Source organism: Emydura macquarii, unplaced genomic scaffold, assembly GCF_026122565.2.
Source record: "Emydura macquarii macquarii isolate MOO-44397 ecotype Brisbane River unplaced genomic scaffold, CSIRO-AGI_Emac_v2 contig_561, whole genome shotgun sequence".
Lineage (NCBI taxonomy): Eukaryota > Metazoa > Chordata > Testudines > Chelidae > Emydura > Emydura macquarii.
The window spans coordinates 10,725,392-10,745,569 of record NW_027130698.1 but is presented as its reverse complement, the minus strand read 5'-3'; positions in this window follow the sequence as shown (position 1 = coordinate 10,745,569).

Below are 20,178 nucleotides of genomic sequence, written 5' to 3'. Positions count from 1 at the left end.
TATTGCAAGGGAAAAGCTACAACCCTGCCTCCAATTTGCCTATTTATTCCTCAAAACCTTGAAGGTTAAAAGCATCCGGGGTAGAAGGACAAGCAGGTTTTTCTGCTTTTGCAGGTTTCATTGAAATCTGAGCCAAATGACCGCGCCAGTGTTTGAGAACTGAAATAACTGAGAAGTTAAAGTCCAATCTGAAATTACAGCAGATGATAGAACCAATAACTAAAGTGTTTTAAAAAGCAGCGAAGTTGTCAGCAACATAACATTATTTCAGAAAAACCCTTCTAGACCATTTCCTTAACAGCAACCAGTTGTGTTTATATGGAGATGTGTGTGTGCTTGTGTCTATGTGTGGGGGAGGTTGTTTGTGCTATATATATTCTTGATTTGCAGTTTATATATAAAATATTACTTCACATTTAACTTGAGGAAAATCACACTATGTTGATCTGTTTTATTGGCAGTGTATTTTATGTTTGGGGTGTGGGTGATAGTAAAAACATCTCAAATAAAGCAAAATTCATAGGGTCTCTAAGCTGCTTACATGGGGATTTGAGCCAAATGTTCAGGTTCCAGGAAATTGGCCAAGTTTGGCTATGTGTAGTGTCATCTTGCATGTACAATGCAGAGTTTAATTTTCCATCAGGATCTTTAAAAAAGTTGTTTGCCATTTCAGCTTTGCTCACAAGATTAGAAATCGAATCTCCCCTTGGCTTAGTGGGACTGTGGTGCTCTGCCCAAATAGGAACTGCAGAACTTGGCCCAAAAGAGAGAAGAGGGAATTCTAATAATATAGCTTTCAGAATGGACCTCAACATAATTCCCAAAAAACCTGAGAGTGAAATGAATTGCCAGCAGTTGCAAACCAAGATTTTGTTTGATTTCTGCTTGTTTTTATAAGAGATTTCTTTTTGATTTGGTATGTGTTCTAGTAAAAAGGTGAGAAAGAAATGTCAAATGAGGATTGTTAGTGTTTTGTATCTGATTTTTGACATCCTTACCACCACGGAGGCCTAGTCCAGACAGGAAAGTTGCATCATTATAACCTAAGCTGTGAATTTAAACTGTATGGTGAAACCAATGCAAACCCCTAAACCTGGTGTAGAAGTGGTTTTACCTTAAATCAGTTGGGAGCAGGTTTAAATTAAACTGAAATAGGGATGTTCACATAAGCGTTGACAGTGGTTTAACTATATCCGTTCAAAGAGCTATTTAAATTAAGCTTGTGCAGCTTTCTCTTTGTAGCCATTGACTCCATGAGTAGTTTGATTGAAGGTAATGGGATGACTCCTTGAGTTAGGTGTTGTTCAACATGATTAAGAGAAACAGAATCTGGCCGATTATTCTTATTTACTAGAGTCTACTTCTCAGTAAATTCTCCGTTTCAAATTAAGGGATGGCTGCCTTAACAGCACACTGGCATTGGCTCCATTGATAATTATACCATTTTTCTCCTTTCCGTAATTGTCCCAGTATGAACTCTGCTATTTTAGTGGAAAGTATTAATTATTTTATCAACAATTGGCAGACCCTGCTTGTATTTACTGGTTTCCTTTTAACCAAAATAAAGATTACAGGCCCTATTCCATGCCTCAGCTGCTAAATCTAATCTTTACTAAGAAACTTGGGAACCCCTTTCACATGAAACACTGTGTAAAGCTTTAAGCACTCTTTGAAGCTGAGTTGTATTAAATGATAGACAAAAAAAAGCCCTCTGAAGAATTGGTGCTTAATTACAACTTAATTAGCATAATTATGCATGCTAATAGCATCTCAAATGAATAGCAGTTGTCAGGAGGTTGGGACCATCTGTAAGAGTGCCGGATTAATACATCATTTTTTATTTCTAACAACGCTGTAACTCTTTCCCTGAAAGTGATTTTCATTAATCAAGTTCATTTTTATTATATAGAAAATTTGGCATTTTTCATTATGGGCCATTATCCGTTTCCCCATGCAGTCCTAACACAATACTAATGAGACCCCATGTGGGTACTCCACACTGACAATGGTAGTACAGGTGTATTATTATAATTGTTACAAACAGCACATTGTACCTCAGGACTAGTAGAGTTCTAGTCTCAAGGTATTGGGGTTTCCACTTGGTACCTTCCCTTGGGTCCAGTACAATTTCTAGAGCTTTATGAAAAACATACATGTTTGTGGTTAGGAGGAAGCACATTTAAAGAGATAGAAGCATGTTTGTTTTTGAACCAGATAACCTGGAAGTTCAGTAAGCTGCTTTTCTGAGCGTCTTTATTTTCTGGCCCTGCTAAACTCTGAGTTTGAAAGAAAATCCATGCTACTCCAAAGGTCTGTTGAAGGGGCCAGAGATGATGCAATGGATATGGTAAAAGCATTGGTGTTTATTTTAAAAGACTTTTTGTAGAAATGAACAAATTCTAAAAGTATTACTCACTGCTAAACTCCGTAATAACACAGCAGTGGAAAAATCATTGTGGTATATGATGATCCCAAGAAGAAACATGTGGTAAAGTCTAATGATACACTTCATGTACATAGCACACACACACGCTTGAAAGTTTTGTACATCTTTTGTATTGAATAACTAGCCAAACTCTGCTCTCAACTATGCGGCTGTAAATCCACAGTAACCCCATTTGAGTCTCTGGAGTTAGTTCAGATTTAGACTGTAGTAATTTAACACAGAATATGACCCTAAAGCTTGTGTTTTAGCTTTCAGTAATTGGTTAATGTTTGCTTAAAGATCTGTACATAAAGATCTGTATAAATGCTAAGGATTATAATTATTGAGTTGCATATTTTTTCATAGTACTTTTTTCAAATGTATTATTTTTTAAAAAAAGCTTTTCTTGTTAGATTTTCGCTATCTTTGTGAAAAAAAGGGCCTTCCTTTAGATTTTGGATTTCTTTGGTGACCTGATTACTGAATGATCAGAGCCCTTTCATTCATGTACATTTTAAGGAGAGGTGGTGATGAAAATTCCACAAAGCCACTGTTCCTGTATTTATCAGCTATGCTCTCCACATCACACTCCTAATCAACCCTAAACAAAAGAACGTTGAAAATAACTCAACTGACACAGACCTCATCATAACTCAGGGCTTGATGGTATGCCACAGTAAATCCTGCTCTGTTGTTGTTCACTAATACATATGTGCATATAAGCCCCACTTCTATATCTACTATGGTTACATGTCTATATGGAACAAACCTGTCAACTTTTTCTTCACTGGTCGATCAATCAAAGCCAGAGACAAATGAAATTTATATCCAACTGTCCCATGGCATAGGAACAGGTGGAGGCTGAGAAGACCAGGTCAGGATCAAATGAAAATAACATGTAAATTAACAGCATTAATATGTAAAACAAAAGCTCAGAAGCGATTAGTCATTCAAGCATGCAGCTTGTCAATGCGTGGCATGGACCTGATTAAAGAAAAAAAAATCAGTAGCCGTCCCAAACTAAATGTCTCTTTCATCATCCAATACATCTGCATTATATTACTGAAAAGACTGAACATACGAAGGCAAGATGGGATTAAAATGGGACTTTCAATATGCTACCCTACAGGAATGCATTGTCATTTTTCTTCTTCTTTCCTTTTGAGCACTTCTGTAGAGCCCTGGACATGAATAAAATAAAAAAATATGTCTCTATCCCAGTATGTCAGGTTTGCTCCCACATCAAGTATTTCTAAGGGGCCTGTCAGCATGGTATATGAGTGTTGATATGATTGCATACTAAACAATACAACTGAAAGTTCCATGGTGGCTTTTTTTTTGTTTAGGTTGGCCTGATTAAATTTATTTTATTGTTTAAAAATACGAGAGACTATTAAATGAATCGACTGAACACTATCAGAAGGGCTAATGCTGCCCTCATCGAGGTCACTTGAAAACTCCCCAACCGGTTATAGTACGGACAAGTGGTGTGTTCTAACAATGCACTTCTGTCCTGATCTGCAGTGTCCTATTCTATTCCAGTACTGGGCATCTTCTGAGCAGGGATTTCAAACTGGGCTCAATCGTATTACATTGTGCGGTGTTTTCTAATGTCATTAAACAGCTACTGGGAACTAAGAATAAACCCCCACAAAGTAATTTCCCCTGTGACCTAAGATACATTTAAATTCAGGTCTCCATAAATAAAAGGCTAAAGGTTGTTGCATCCTCCAGGTTAAATAGACTGTATATGCCCTTAATTCCCTGATTCAGACAGAAGATGCAATACTAAGAGGAAGAAAGAAAAGGGAGAGCGAGAGAACTTGTAGGCACAGAAGGAAACATTAATAAAAGTAACTATATTTATAAGCTCTTTTAATTTCTACTTGCTGTGTATTTCTTGGGATTTGTTTTTGGAAAGTGCATATTTATAGTAAGTAGTTCCTGTTTGACTGCTGTATTTGTACAAAGCCTCCATTTCTAGATGTCCCTCAGTAAGTTTTAAATACTGTGTAGTAGCATATCCCTTTGCAGATTGTTGGTGGTATGATCAAAGTCTCACCTGTTTTCAGAGAAAGCAGTCAAAAAGAGATACTGTAACTCAATGTGAAGTGCCAATAAGGTACCAAGTGGAACAGTCTGTTACTCCTTTGAATGACTTGTGTACTGCTGCTGAAATACATACAGTTTGGGTTTGGTATAATGTGAGCCAGCAAAAGAGCTATTTCTTACTATTTGTGTTTTTTGTTTTGGCAGTGTTTTCTATCACAGGATGGTAGGAGCATTGCAGAGGTGATGCAGCTGGTCTCTTGGTCAGCATGCCATCTACAGTGCTTTCCATGTACTCCTGTATCTCTGTCTGATCCAGGTACCAGGCTAAAGGTGACCTCAGAATACCGACCCAGTGAGCTGGCTGAAAGTGAATGGATGTAACTGGTGATGAAGGGAAAAGAGGAGAAAAACTGGGACATAAAAAATGCCCTAGAATGATGGGCTGAGTGAAAAGCTTTGACCCATTTGAACTGTTGTGATAATCAGGAATGCATGAGAGTCATGGCTCTGAGGCACGAAAAAAAGAGTAATAAAGAAAAGCACGTTCATATTTTGTGTCTTTCACTCTTCTGCCTGTTTCCCTTTTAATTTATTCACTTTATCAGTTTGAATGATTTTTCCCCTTCATATTTTTCTCCCTAAATGCCATTTCCGCATTTCCTTATTCATATCCTTCTAAGCAAATCCTGACTCTCAGCATCAGATAATTAACCCTATAACATCTCTCTCTCTCTCTCTGTCCTTCCATGGTTCCTCCTGATCTTCAGCTATTAGTGCAAAGTCCAAAGGTCTCAATTGTGCTTTATAGCACAGTAATGCACACGGGGGGCAATATGTGCTAAAGAATGAAATGCACAGTCACAATGTAGGAGGTAGAAAAGATCATCCAGTCTAGGGTTGGTGCAAGCAGACAACTTGCTCTGTATCATCTGAATGATCTCTGTTCAAGATAGTCTATATACATGAGACCTGGGAGGAACTCCCAGTGGCCATGTGAAGTCAGGGAACAGATAGGTTTGTTGACCAAATACCATAAAAATTGTGGCATATATGGCCCAAGTTGGTAATCAAAGTGGGCAACAATAATGGTCTGGTTATTAGGAATGTCAGGGTGGGGACCATGAATGGGAGCAAAATACGTACAGCAATACATATGTATTATGTACAGAAATAGTTGCCCGTTGAGAATATGTGGAGAGATTATGCTTCACAGAGATGAAGGAAGGGTCATGGAAGTGGAGACCCTGCCAGTAGTGTGTATATGAGATAAGCCCAAACTGTGGCTTACGTATCCAAGTTTGCACCTGAGTAGATGTTTTCCCAAAGTTTGTGGACGCTCAGATTCAGTATTTAGTACATTTTAAAGATAGTCACAAACCAAGAAGTTTGCACCTGGATCCAAACTTCTGCAAAGTTTAGATGATTTGGAGTCTGGAGTTTTAATATGGGATCTGTGTGTATTGCATTGGTATGATTCTTAAAGAAATAAAAAGCAAGGAAGTCATGCAGTGTCCTTTGCACTGCCATTGCCAGACCTCAGAGCATATTTCCGTATGCTTATAAGTGGACAGAGCACTGCTAACTGTGTATGTTGGCACAGACCACAGCGAAGAGCACTTTAGCATCGATATAGTAGGACCAGAATAAAAAACAGGTGTGTGTGTGATATTGGAAAAGGTTATGTGATTTTCAAGGCTTAGAGAGGTAACTGCCTGTTCCATGACCAGGAGGAGAATGGGAGGGTGGGGAGCAGATTTTTCCAGACAAAGCAAACAACAATACTAAGACTCAGTTTTGTCACCCCCGGTATCCATGTCCATGCTGAGCATTGCTGATATTATGCTTTTGATTGGAAAGAGTCTCAGGAAAAGTGTGTGTGTGTTGGGTATTTTTTTACTAAAACTAGCACACACACTGCAGCGCAATATTAATCCAACAACAGTACTACGGTTTTGCCGACAGGTCCCTAGTGCTGCCTCAGGTTTTAAAAACGTGTCAGTTAAGTATTTAAGCGTATTTGAAAAGGTACTTCTTGTACATTAAGTGCTCTACATCTGGGGAAAAGAGCGCTTGATGAGATTTACTAGAGAGCTAAACCCAGCTTCTATGGCTAACAACATTCTTATTAATACATAAAACTTCTATTGTTTCTTAATTTACTTGAAAGGGTTGTTTAGACCGTTAATTGGACTATAACAATATAGCGATAGCAAGTTAGATTTCAATCAACATACTCATGAATTGCCAGTATTTTAGCAATAAATTGCTAGCTAATAAACTTCTTGTAGCTTCCTTTGTAAATGCCAACGAAAGGCCTAAACATTCCTTGCAGATTTAATTACACATTTAGTGCTCAAGTAATTTTGAATTAATTACGTGCCAAATAGATTTATATTCTATGTACTTAATAAACCTTGGTAAGTGCCCTTTTAACAATCTATCGGTATTTAGAATCCTATTTGTTTAAAAAGAATGACTTACGTTGTTGGGTCATAACGCTTCTCCCACATGTTTACAAGCTGATTGTGGTGCATACTCTGTTTTACGTGAGTCAGGACTGGAAGTATCAGACTTAAACGAGGGCGGGTGTGAACAGGGTAGAGGCCTATGGAAATTCAGTCACTGAATGTGGACGTGATCCTGATGGGTGGAATTTTACAAGGATTCCTGTTTCCAGACCTGATCCAAAGCCCATTGAAATCAGTGAAAAGACTCCAGCTGATTTCACTGGGCTTTGGATCAGGCTAGTGCAGTGCCTGGAACAGCAATGGGATATTCCAACAGCAGGAAGGGAGGATCAGTGGCAAAGAGAAGAGTTGCCTGTAGCTGTAACACGCAGCCCTCTACTGGAATGGAAGAAGACGATGGGATTCTTACCTGGTGCTGAACTTTTGCCCATTTTGGGGAATTCCATTATGTTTACGAGCCTCTAACTAGTAAGTATCCGATAAATCTGACACAGCCACAAACTTAATAGCTTTTTAAATGCAAAAGCTTTTTCTGGTGACTTGGACAACATCCGCTCCCTCCAGCCAAAGTTATAAATGCAGAAAGGATGGATGGATAGACAGGGAACTTGCCACGGAAAGTTACTCACTGCTGGGAAGTAGATTTGCCAAGCCCTGTTTTAAATTTTTTTGCATTTAAAACGTTATGTGTATGAAAATTCAAGAAGCCACTTGTTTGATGTGTTTCTACTGTCACTAAATTGTCCGGGCTGCACTTTAAGTAGCATGTGGTATGTGATTGCCCTGGTAGCTTTACATAGTTTTCATATTCAGAAGTTTTAAAAAAGCCTAACAATACGTCTTCCCCTTGAAGGTTTTGCCTCCTCCGAAGGCAAAATTCGTAAGCTGTAGGCCATGAGTTTTATTTAAATTTAATTATTGGCCTTAATTATTTCTCTCTCTTCTGCAGCAGCACATCATTTAATACATTTTAACACGTAACGAGTGTGCAGTAAGAATGTTTCAGGGAGATATTGCTGTCAAGTTGTAGCAGCAGTAGAGTATTCATTCTGCAGGAATACCCCTTCAGAATGGAGCATGGAAGAGCAGGCTTTTGCCCTCTGTACATGAAGATAAAGGCTGAGTGGCTGGGGAATACAGCTGCAGGTCAGGGTGAAGAGAAAAGGGCAACAGTAAAATGAAAAAGCAGTTCCTTGGGGCTTGAAATGGAGTTCTACATAAAACAGAATTGTATAAGTTCTTCCACTACTGTGAAAATGTCTGATTTCCCTTGTTGTCAAGAGGTCGGAAAGGCAGGTTTACAAGCACTAGATAACTGATGCAGCAGTATTACTAAAGATGTTCCTTTTTTGTCCTGGTGTATGCTATTCAAGTAAATTGTTACAGGACCAAACAGGCTGAGCTGTCTAAATAAGTAGGGAACCTGGAAAAAAAAATTACCCACCTCTTCCTATGCTAAAAACCATAATGACAGCATCACTTTAAAATATGTATTTTATTAAAATTACATTGAAAATAAACTTGCTTATTTTTTAAAGGGGCATATGTGAGATATTGGTGGTGTGAAATTAAGCAGTAACATACCCTGTAGCAGTCATCATTGCTAGATAATTGACCATGCCACTAGTTAAAACCAAGTGAACCAAAGGTGGTTACAGGTTGATAAAGTCAATCATCATTTATTAATGATATTGCAGGGCATAGCCTGGGTGTTATGAGTTGAATTTTAAATTAATAATCTCCCTATTTACATGTGAGACTCCTGCAAGGATGATGTGTGCTCAGACATGCATGATCTCAAAGGTATGTTTTGGTAAGATGGAGAATCTAGGGCATTTTTAACGATCACATACATTCACAACAATATCCTGTATCCAAGACGTCTTCAATTCAGAAACAGAAAAGTGTCTCTAAAACCTTTCTATATAATTCTGTTGGTGTTTGTATAGCACCATGTACACTGATGAGCAGTTTCACCAGCCAAAAAAGCAGTCGCCAGCTCCTAATGTTCAAAACCTGTAAGATTTTTTTTTTTTTAATTAATGTTGGGTTCTTTTTTTAGCCTTCTGGTTTCTGAGCCTTTAGGTCACAGTTTCTTCATGTTTTCAAGCTTGTCATCATAACCATTTGGGCTAGAAACACTCTTTTTTTTTTTTTTTTTTTTTTTTAAATGAAAGCTGACCCCATGCACCAGGTTCCAATGCCCCTCTCACAAATTTGTCATGGATGGCCCCTTTTCAGGGGGCGGGGAAAAACCTGAGTGGCACTGTATATCAGCGTATGTGCAATGTGCCCAGCCATTTGATGCCATCTTCATCCAGGTGGAGAGCCGGCAGCCCACCGTTGAAGTAAGTCAGTGGGCACTCATCAAGGATATATGACATAGTCTGAAGTTGACTGCAGCTGCATTGTGGGTCATTAAAAAAACCACATTTAAAGAGATTGGTCGCACAGTTGAGGTACTGTGACCCAAGAGGTTGCAACATCTGGAGCTGGGAGGTGATCCCAACCAGCCCTGTGGGACAGGAACCACAGGAGATGCTACTACGGTACACCCGTTGTACTTATTTAATTCCTATTTAGAACTTATTAGATTGATGTGTATGTTATGTATCGCAGGTAAGAAATATTTAGTAAGTCAGATTGTTTTGCACTAAAGCTATGTATTGGGTCATGACAGGCCAATGAGGTTTGCAAATACATCCCGGGGCCCAAACGTTTGAGAACCATTGCTCTAGAGGATTCACTTTCAGTCTGGGCACAAACGTCATAATATTTTTAATTTACTTTCATCATGTCAAACTCTTTGGTCTGTGGCAGGCCTGGAATTTGGTGGAACTGGCACGGCTGTGCTGCATGTGTGTTTGTGGGTGCTAAGCATGTAAACCAGGCAGTGTGACTGCTTCCCTGTTCAGCAGTTCTCTCTATGCCGGTTTGCAAGAGGGTTAGAGGGAAACATTGCCCCCCTCCCATGGAGCACAGGAACCTTGGATGCTTCTGCAGCTCTGTGGCTGAGCAGCTGCACCTTGTAGGTGGGGGAGATTTCCATTCTTTCCCTGAACTCCATGGAGATCTCCAGTGCAAAGCCTCTTCAGTCTCTTTGTGCAAGAGTTGGCATTTACTGTGTAATTTTCCTTTACTGAATGGTCTAGAACCGTAACGTACAGAATTTACAAAAGTGTAATATCCCACATGCCCCCCAGCAATTAAAGACACTTGCAATTACTGAAAATGCTAACGATCCTGGAAACTTTTATGCTACGCAAAGGAGTTACTTGTGAGAGTGGAGATTACTCACGTGATTAGGCAGTTGCAGGAACAGACTTTGTACTTTATTCATCACCACCCTTTACAAGGCTGTTAAACCTGACCCCTGAAGGTCACTGAGATTGCTTCCTGCTTTTAAGGTGCCAGGCTCAGTAATTTATCAGACACTGAAGGACACAACAGCAAATTTTTCCAACTTGGTGCCCCAGCTTTTCCAAGCTGAATGCATGCAGTCGCACGTATCCAGATGGCCAAGGTGTAGAGCAACTCTGGTGTTTTGCACACTGGAGATCTTGTATAAATTCTGCATTTAGGGCCTGATCCAGTGCTGCTGAAGACCACAATGGAAAGACTCCAGTTGACATCAGTGGGCTTTAGATCACGCCCTTATAAATGTATGCATGCGGTTACACAAACCTAAAATGGTGCAGTAGGTTCAAAGGTGACTACCAATTACCAAGGACTGTATTACCATTTTCTAGCTCATTTTGCATGTTTTCAGGAAAGTCGTGGCCTATAACATTTCTAACATAATATGTACCTGTGCCTCTTTTGTGGTGTGCATGTGGACCATCAAAATTGCTATGTACCCTAAGCAGAGAACAGAAATAACCAATGGGGCCCCATCCTGCTCTCATTCCCTGGATGGGAAATCCTCATGCACGACAAGGGTAGACTATGGCCCTATATACGTTTCCGCCATCACAAAATGTGTTGCTTGTTGAAGTTCAAAATTGCCTCCAGTTAGTCAAGACGACAGTGCGGAACTGCTCAATGAAGCAGCGTTAAGATTTCAGACGTTCCTTTAGTCATGTTTACAAAATGTAGTACGAAAAATAAAGTCTTGGATTTTTCAAAGGCGCTTCAGGGAGTTAGATGCTGACTTCTCATTGAATTTAGAATATTCAGAATTGTGAATGTTCTTCCTTTTTCCTGTGTTCCTTTCTGCCACTGACTGCAAGAGGAAAGAGAACCAGTGTTTATAGGGCTAGGGGAGAGGTTTCACTTTTTTGGTTTTCTTTGTTTTGTCCTTTTCCCGTTGCCAGTCTAACCTTTCCAAACTTCCTCAGCACTGGAAAAGCTGTAGAGTGGCAAGAGGAAAAATGAAAAAATGTAAAAACAACTCCCAGACCATGAGCATTGTTTATTTTATTGCACTTGGGAGGTGAGGTGGGGGGGGGGAAATAAGAAAAGAAAGGAGGAAAAAAAAGGGGGGAGGGAAGTGAGAATGTGAAATTTCAAAAATTCAAAATGATTCGAAAAATATTTGAAAAATCCTTTTATTTCTAACCATACGAACCAGAAGCAACTTCAAAATTATTTTTTCACAAAATTGTTTTTTCCAATTTTCAACCAGCTCTTGTTAATTGCTCCTTTTTGGAGCACCTCAGTGTGTGGGCGCATCCACCAGCAGTGCCCCATGAAATCTGTCTGTAACTGGCACAATTCCTGGAGCAAAGGATGCATTTGCTTGTATCCTTGCTTCCCCTAACGTCACTGGCCAGTGAAGAATTTGGCCTTTGTTTAATGACTCGGGGGATGAAAAATGACTAGGATTCAGCAGATAATCTTTAGTAGGTGACACCAGTGCATTTTTCTGATTATTAACGTAATCCTATGAATTTAGGGGATACTAAATGTGGGCTCATCCATTGCTTCCCCATGAGCCCAGATTAAGGGGCAGTGTGTTGTTGTGCTGTGCCAGGAGCATCCTAGGAGGGAGTCCTAATCTCTTTCCTAGTTCTCCTGTTGCTCTAAGGAAGGAGTAAACTGGATCTGTAGCTGGCTCAGCATGTATTCCCAAGCATATTGGTCCACACAGTGGTTGTTGCATTGTGGGAGGGGAGGAGATGGTAGCCAAGACTCCATGCGGTTTCCACCTTGTTCATCTTCTCCCACACACCGGTATAAGGGAGGAGGACATAGCAGCCCTGAAGTTCCTGCTTCCTCTGTGGCACTGCTACCTGTGAAGGGGGTACCTGGCGCAGAGGTGTAAGGGGTTTTATGCTCCCTTACCCTCCTTCGCAGCCACATTAATCGAACCACAGCTTGGCCTGGTATTTGTGATTGCATGAGAGTACTACAAAGATGAGGACGAGACGATGCCTTTCTCCAGTGCCTGTATGCCCTCGGAAGGATATGACTAGATGTGGGATTGATCCTAAACTCCAAATCTGAACATTTGCAGAAATTCAGAAATAGTCACAGACTCAGGGCCTGCTCCAGAGCCCACAGAATGGGAACGTTTTTACTGACTGCAGAAGGCTTTGTACCGAGCCCTTCATGATGAGACTATTGTAAGGATGTACCTGTGTAATGAAGCTGGAGAATATCTTGAGTCCAGTTATGGAAGATGCCCTTCAGAAATGGTGCTGCAGACCCAGCAGTGATGGCAATGTTGGTTATTCAGTGTCTTGCCCTGAAATACAACATGCTACTTCTTGAGTCACTGCTTTTGGTGGTGGGAAATGTTTTTCTGACTTTTATTCTGCCCTCTTTGTGGGACCACTCTCCCATCAGCCTTCCTTTTTTTCTTTTTACAGTTACTTTCTAAGAAGTGTTATGTTTGGATTCGGGATGATTCATATTCACTAAGGACAGCTCCATTCTCTGCTTCTGACATTTAACCCTGTGCTATGGGGCCCAAGCCACTGGTAAATCTATGGTCTCTGCCATTAGTGATCACATATTGTATCAAAATTTTTGACTCCTGGCAACAAGTGATTAAACTGAAACAAAAATTGGAAAGAAAGAGTTTCTCACTACCTCCTCCCCTCCATTATATTCAAGCCACACTTCCTGTCTCCACTATAAATATTTATAGCGACAGAAGCCAACGTTTAAAGATTGGGACGGAAACAGAAATCTAACCGTGTCTGCTTCTTTCTTTTCAGCATGCGGCAGCTCAGTGCAGCACATTCATCCAGAGGTCATTTGCATTCTTAATGAAGTCATCTGCCCTCTATTTACAGAGAAAGGAATATGAAACTTCAGTAAGAGTTCTAATCACTAACCACGGTGTATAGCCCCAATGAGCTGAATAAAGTTTTATGATATTATACTTCTGGATTCACAGGCGACAGCGCTTATATAAGCGGTTAGTAAGAAGGCTTTGAAAACCTGTCTCCATTTTCTAATCCCACACAATCAAGTCCTAATTCCACACAGTCTGTGAATGGGAAGCTTAAAGCCCTTATCTGTGTTTTGGGTTTATATTACTTTTCAGGAACATTAGAGTTAAAGAGAGAAGAAAGAAAAAGTTAAGAACTCAGGAAATTTGGAAGAAATCTAAACTTCTGAAAATGTGGAAATTCACAGTTCAAGTGCCCAAACTAACTTTATTCTGCCCTCTTTGTGGGACCACTCTCCTGTCTTCCTTCCTTTGTTTCTTTTTACAGCCACTTTCTAAGAAGTGTTGTTTTTGGATTGGGGATTTAAAAAAAAATGATTTTAAGAAGTGCTCAGCCTTTAACTTAAATCCTGAACAGCCACTGCACTGGCCAGAGGAGCTTCAAACATGCCCCACAGAGCATCGGTTTGTGATAGGTGTGTCTAAGGACACTCGAGTCATTGGTTGATACCTGGAACCACACAGGGCCAATCATGCGAGTTGCTGAGCTCTACTAGCAAGCTGAACTACCCAGTTCAGGCTCCTGACAAGAAGTGGGACTGATTGCCTTCAGTGTGCTTATGTGCATAATCGGGAATTGGTAAGAATCTGTCAACTTTTCCTCTTGCTCAGCCTCCCGTACACCAAGTAAACATCCCCTCTGAAACACACACGAACACGACAATCCTGATAAAATGATTATAGTATTTTTTTCTTCAATAGAACCTTGGGCTTAATTCAGTTATATGCATTTTGGTTTAAAACCAGAAATCCTTCAGTCATTTGTTTCCTCTCTTTACAGATCAATTATTGTGTTTCATTTTGGTGGTGGTGGGGGGGAGGTATAGAGGAAGCTTTGTGTGGGTGAAAGTGTATTGTTTTCATGTACATGGGAGTTGTTGCAAAGAAAACTGCTGGATTTTGAAGACATTTTCCTTTCATTGCTGTAAATGAAATGCTTTTGATTCTGCACTTATAACTTGAGCTCTAGTTACAGAGAATGCAAGGTACAAAATAGAATTATTTATGCTGAGAGAGTGATGCAGATTAAACTGACTTTCAGGTCTGTGGATACACAAGCCAGGCCCTTGCTAAAAAAAGGCATTTGGTAGTGTACTTTCCAGCCACACCACATGCTTAATAAGTGGTTTCCCTTGGAACTGGAAGGGCTTACATTTGGACAGCATATGATGTCAAGGGTCTTAAAGACTAATCAGTGTGGAGTCTTGCTCTTGGAAGATTATATTGGACTGCATAGTGAAGAAGTTTGTCACTGTGATTTTATTCTGGGTAACTGAGTCATCTGTAGTAACTCAATACAGCCTGAGAGAGGCTCCTCAGGACTTTTGAAGATGACATTTGATTTGCAGGTAGAATAACACAGAGTTCCACAAAAACAACACCCAATCTTTTCCTTGCAAAAAGAGATTGTGTCATAGATGGTTGGATGCATTTTGTTGTGGATTTAACAGCCTCCTTAAGAGCCTGATCCAAACCCCAGAGAGGTCAATGGGAGTCTTTTCTTTGACTTCAGAGGGCTTTGGATAAGGCTCTAAATGTACATTTCTTTTCCACTTCTTTTAAAGAGAAAATCCCATTAATTCATGTTTGTATTCTTCCTCCTTATTTTCATTTTTTGCTGCTAAACTCCTGTTTCATATTAGCCTTCTTATGTCTATTGTAAAAAAAAAAAATTGCTGATCGGTGGAGAAAGGATCATTAATATATCAGCTGTGTGATTGCCTTACTGTGTTCAGATATTGAAACTGATAAGTTGCTGCAAATTGCTGCCAGTCCATGGGGATTATTCAACTCTGTCATTGACTCAGTGTATGACTTAGTTGCTGTCACTGTCTCTGTCTCTCTCTCTCTTTCTCTGACCACTGTACCAAGCCAATAACAAAAAAGCTAATATGGAACAGAGATTTCCTGCACTTCCTAAGTCAATAGCAGAGGTTACATGGTATAAATCACCTACCATTACTTCAATGATGAGTCTGAACCACCATCTGTTGAAATACACAAACACATTTGGCATACTTTTCTCAACTGCCTTACCTGGCAGGGAGGATTAGTTACATTGCATTTTTAATCAATGCATTATTTTTGCAAAATTAAGTCATTCTTCCTTAAAAATAAAAGCTGCGACGTATATCCTACCCAAGGAAAGGCTTTACCCTTAGCCCACAGCTGTCTCGCTGTGGAATGATGTAAACCACATGACGTACTGAGCCTTTATTATAGCTGATGTGCTGCAATACACACTATAGGAAAAGAAAACTATCCTCATTGCAACTTACAGAGGGCTCTAGCTGCAGAATTCAAATGTGGATCCAGATTTTTGAATGCTCCAACGACTTAATTCAGATCTGGCAACTCCACCCGTTATCAAGGTCTGTTTGCACAACTCTGTTCTGGGTTAGGATTTGCTAGAATGCCCTCAAAGTTCCAGGATGGAGTCTAGGCTGGAGTCGTCTAGGCTCCACACTTGTATCTCACCCCTGACTGCTCATTCCCTGCCCCCTTGCACAGGAAGGGCCGTAGAGACACTGCAGCAGCTGTGACCTGCAATGTGGGTAACCCAAATTACAATCTTTCCCTAAAGGGCCAACCTGGGACCCTCTTACTCACATGAATAAGTCCCATTGTCTTCAAAGGCCTTTCTCAGATAAATAAGATGACAACAGTTTAAGCCAAAGACTCTCCGAAGAATTGTACACCCTGTTCTAGTTTTAAATGGATGTATCAAAGACTATTGATGAGACTTGTCACTTTCCCTAGGAAAAGCACTTGCCTAGCACTATATGTGAAGTTGATTGAATTAAGTCTGAGCCCTTTCATACTGGCTGGTACCAGTAATTAATGAACTGTTGCCTGCGATGGCTAATGCTGTGTGAAATCAGTCATTAATTGTAGAAACAACTGATTTCAGGGAGATCATGGCAATTATGAACAGTTTGTAATAGCAATGGTGTAGTAAAGCAAAACAAAACGGCTTGCGTTAGTCACAATGAAAAAGCCAGCAACACAGCTATGAAGGTTGGGTCTAAGAGAGGCTCTTCCCTCCCAATTACTGCAATCAAAAATGGAGTATTGAAAACCAACCTGTAATTGTTCCTGGGTTGTTACAAATACAGTTAATCTGAAAAGGCGGCACATTGTATTGCTTATCTAACCCTTCATAGATGTTTGTCCTTTTGGTGACATTGCAAAGTACTAACCTGACAATGGGGACCTGGGGTATGTGTGTTAATTTTCCATTCCTTTATGAATTAATCCATAAACAAACTGGAAAGCCACTATAAATCTTAAAAAATTGCCTGCTATGAAAGTATGTTAAGCATTTTTATGCAGTTCTTGCCTTTTGAGCTTGAATAGAAGACAGCCCTGAAATATGCGAACTCTGAATGCTAAGGTTAAATCAGCTACCTAATCAGTCAAACCGGCTTTGCTTTCAAAATACAATTCAGACAATAAATATAATCATATGATCTCTCTCCTTTTTAGCACTGTTCCATGCTGACAGCATCTGAGGGAAAGCAGCCAGACAATGAACACTACCTGAGCTCTGCGTGGTACCCTGTGCGCGTCTGTTTGATACAGATTTATCGCATTTACAGGCTAAATCTCCCTAAGCCATAGAGAACGCTTTTAAGACAATTATACTGCAGTGTCCCCTTTCTGCAAGAGTCAGAGTCATAATCTTGCTGAGAAGCGGTGGAAGAGCAGACTGGGTAGTTAATCTGCAGTTTTTGCCTTTCATTCATAATGACTTATTCACTTGTTTAAAAACACATGTAATGCATCTCTCAGATGGCCTACGTTCTTCTTAGTGTAAATCCTTGTTAGCGTGCAGCTTTCTTCATGGTCACGAAAATACCCACCTCCATGCTCATAGGGCTGGTTCAAGCTTATTGCCTGTACTATGGTGTGGACATGTAATGAGATCCATTAATGCTCAACAGTATCAGAACCGTGACCTAATTTGGGTTGTACTATAACAGTTGAGGTATTTATTCTTCAGCTTTCAGCGATGGTGGTGTTCACAAGACAGAAAGGAAATGGAGCAGTAGATCACAAAGGAATGGAAAAAGTGTTCACTCTGGTTCACTCGTCCTCATAATCACCAAAGACTTTGCTAGAAAATAAGCTTGTGGCAGGTTGCGACCTTGAGGAGTCGTGATAATGATCACGGTGCTAATCATGGTTTTGTAGTCAGCATAGACCGGTCAAGTCATGGTCTTGCATGTTAGATGGATGTGGTTAACCCAATGGTTCTAGTTGTACGCAGCTGACATGATGTTAAGCAAAACTTCCTTTGCCTATCCCGTTCACAGTCATATTTTACACCCTGTTAGTTATTTTATAGTCCCCGTCAGCCCAGAGATCAAGTACACGCTCTGAAATTAAAAGGTAACCAGATCCCAAAACAGTGCAACCCAATTTTGTTTAAATCCCATAAGATGGGAAGAATTTGTTTGCGAATTCATTTGCACTGAGGCACGACCTAAAGACAATTATGTGGTGATAGATCTCTGGAAATCTCAGATTTACATCCTATTCAGTGTTACGGAAATCAAAAATCTGGAAGCTGTAGTGTCCTGTGCTGTTTATATTGTCAGCCTCCATTCCTGACTATATTTCATTGGCTTGTACACTGACATGGTTAGTTGTGTTGTGTTTGTAACATGCTTTGGGGCAGATCCTTAGCTGCTGCAAACTGAATTTGCTGCTTTAGTTTCTATAAAGCTGGGGTGGCCAAACTGTGGCTTGGGAATCACATGTGGCTCTTTTATAGTTAAAGTGCAGCTTGCAGAGCCCTCTGCACCCCTCCCCTGCACTTTGCATTGGACAAAGGGTTAACACAAGGACTGTACACCACTTAAACCCTCAATGTAGTACTTCTGTTGAATGTGGGTACATAGGACTTGTGCTGGCCCTCTGCACAGGTGTGAGTTTCACCCAAGGGGGTGGAAATGCTGTGAGTGACTACCTGGCTCCATTGAAACCAAAGGCAAAATTCCCACTGATTTTAGTGGGGCTGTGATTTCACCCGAGGATTCTGGTTGCTCTCTGCACAGGAGTACACATGAGTGAAGAGTTTGTGTGCACCCTGTGATTGCACTCTCACAGGTATTCAACCAGACCCCAGGCCTAGGATATGTAATTGTGAGCTAACATTGGACCCATTTATCTATGCTTCACCTTGCCCCTGAACTATGGGAATTTGGATAAAAGGGATCCTGTCTTTCCCTCACACCTGCATTTGGATTTTGTTTTCCTAAAAAAAAAAAAGCTTTGAGTAGGTAGGTTTTGCAAAATTGAAGCCACCCTTCATTTTGCTAGGCTCTCTGAGTTTGTACTGTTTCCAAAGACCTTTTTTAAAATGTCTAAAGTTCAACCTGCTTTAAAACAAACAAGCAGGTTACAGTATTTATTAACTAAACCCTTCAGAATGATTTCAGCAACACGCTAATTGACCTTTCACTATTTGGGATGAACTGGCTTGACAAAAACCATTAATTTGTGACTGTAAATACTGTTGAAAGTTGAGCCCATGTAAATATTTTTGAATGGGAATGACAAAGACAAAATGTAATGCAAGGTTTGGGCTGATTTTGATTTAGATTGTATCTGCTAGAGGGACTCAACTGATCTGCGACAGAGTCTATGGTAATTGTGTCTGAAGTGAATGGCTAGAAATGGACTGTTTTCATAATTTCCTTTAGTACTGTGCACTAAGGAAGAAATGTACCCCTGTTCAAAAGGCCAAGACAAGGACTATGCATCATGGACTTCTACTTAAACTCCCAGAATAGGGCTTAAGTGAGAACTCGTCAAAGAAATCAATGGAAAGCCAAACGATGTTTGTTTACCTCCTAACTAGATGGAGGGGCCAAATTCATCCCTTGTGTAGCTCTACTGATGTCATGGGCTCTACTGACTTCCGGGATGATTTTGGTCTGGACTCAGAAGGAATAGCAAGTAACTATTTATCCAGAAAGGGGACAAAATTGAACAGAGTTTGAGTGATTGTCTGCATGTTTCATGATTTAGGAAAAACATAATTGTAGCCCCAGAATCACCTTTTGATTTGGCATTTAGCCCCTCACAGTGAATAGGCTGGTCTGTTCTGATATCACTATGTATGGACATATTATTTTCCAATAAAAAAGTGGAGCTGTTTCATTGTAAACATAAACTGACAGAGGCAGGGCAAATTTTCACTCACTGAAAGGCTCCTGACCTCTGTGGGGATGCACACTAGACGTTTTAGGGCTTCAGTCAGTCAGTGATGAAACTCCCGTCAGCTTTAATGGTGCAGGATTGAGCCCAGGGTTAACTTTGAAGATGATGAACTATATTTCAATATGGAAAATAAACAACCTTTTCCTGGGTTTAAAATGGCACGTGGCTGTGAATCTGTGGATTAATACATTGCGAGGGCAATTTACAGTAAAAATCCTCCATATGTGTGTGTGTGTGTGTGTGTGTGTGTGTGTGTGTGTGTGTGTGTGTGTGTGTGTGTGTGTGTGTGTACACACACACACACAAACCTAGTCAGCTAAGAATTTGACATTTCTGCTGCAGCTCTTAGAATTTCACACAGATAATAGGAATGGGAAGCCCTCTTGCCCAAAACGCAGTTCAGCTAAAGGAGTATCATATATACATAGCTGTAAGATATTGAATGGATAATGGCATGAATTATGAGGCATCTTCAGTATTAACAGCTCTGTCAAGTTTCAGGTTGGTGTGAATTTACGTACGCGTGCATGTACTCTATGTAATTATAATGAACTTTTTCTATTTTATATATGGACGTGCACACACAAACACACGCAACTAGCTACTGC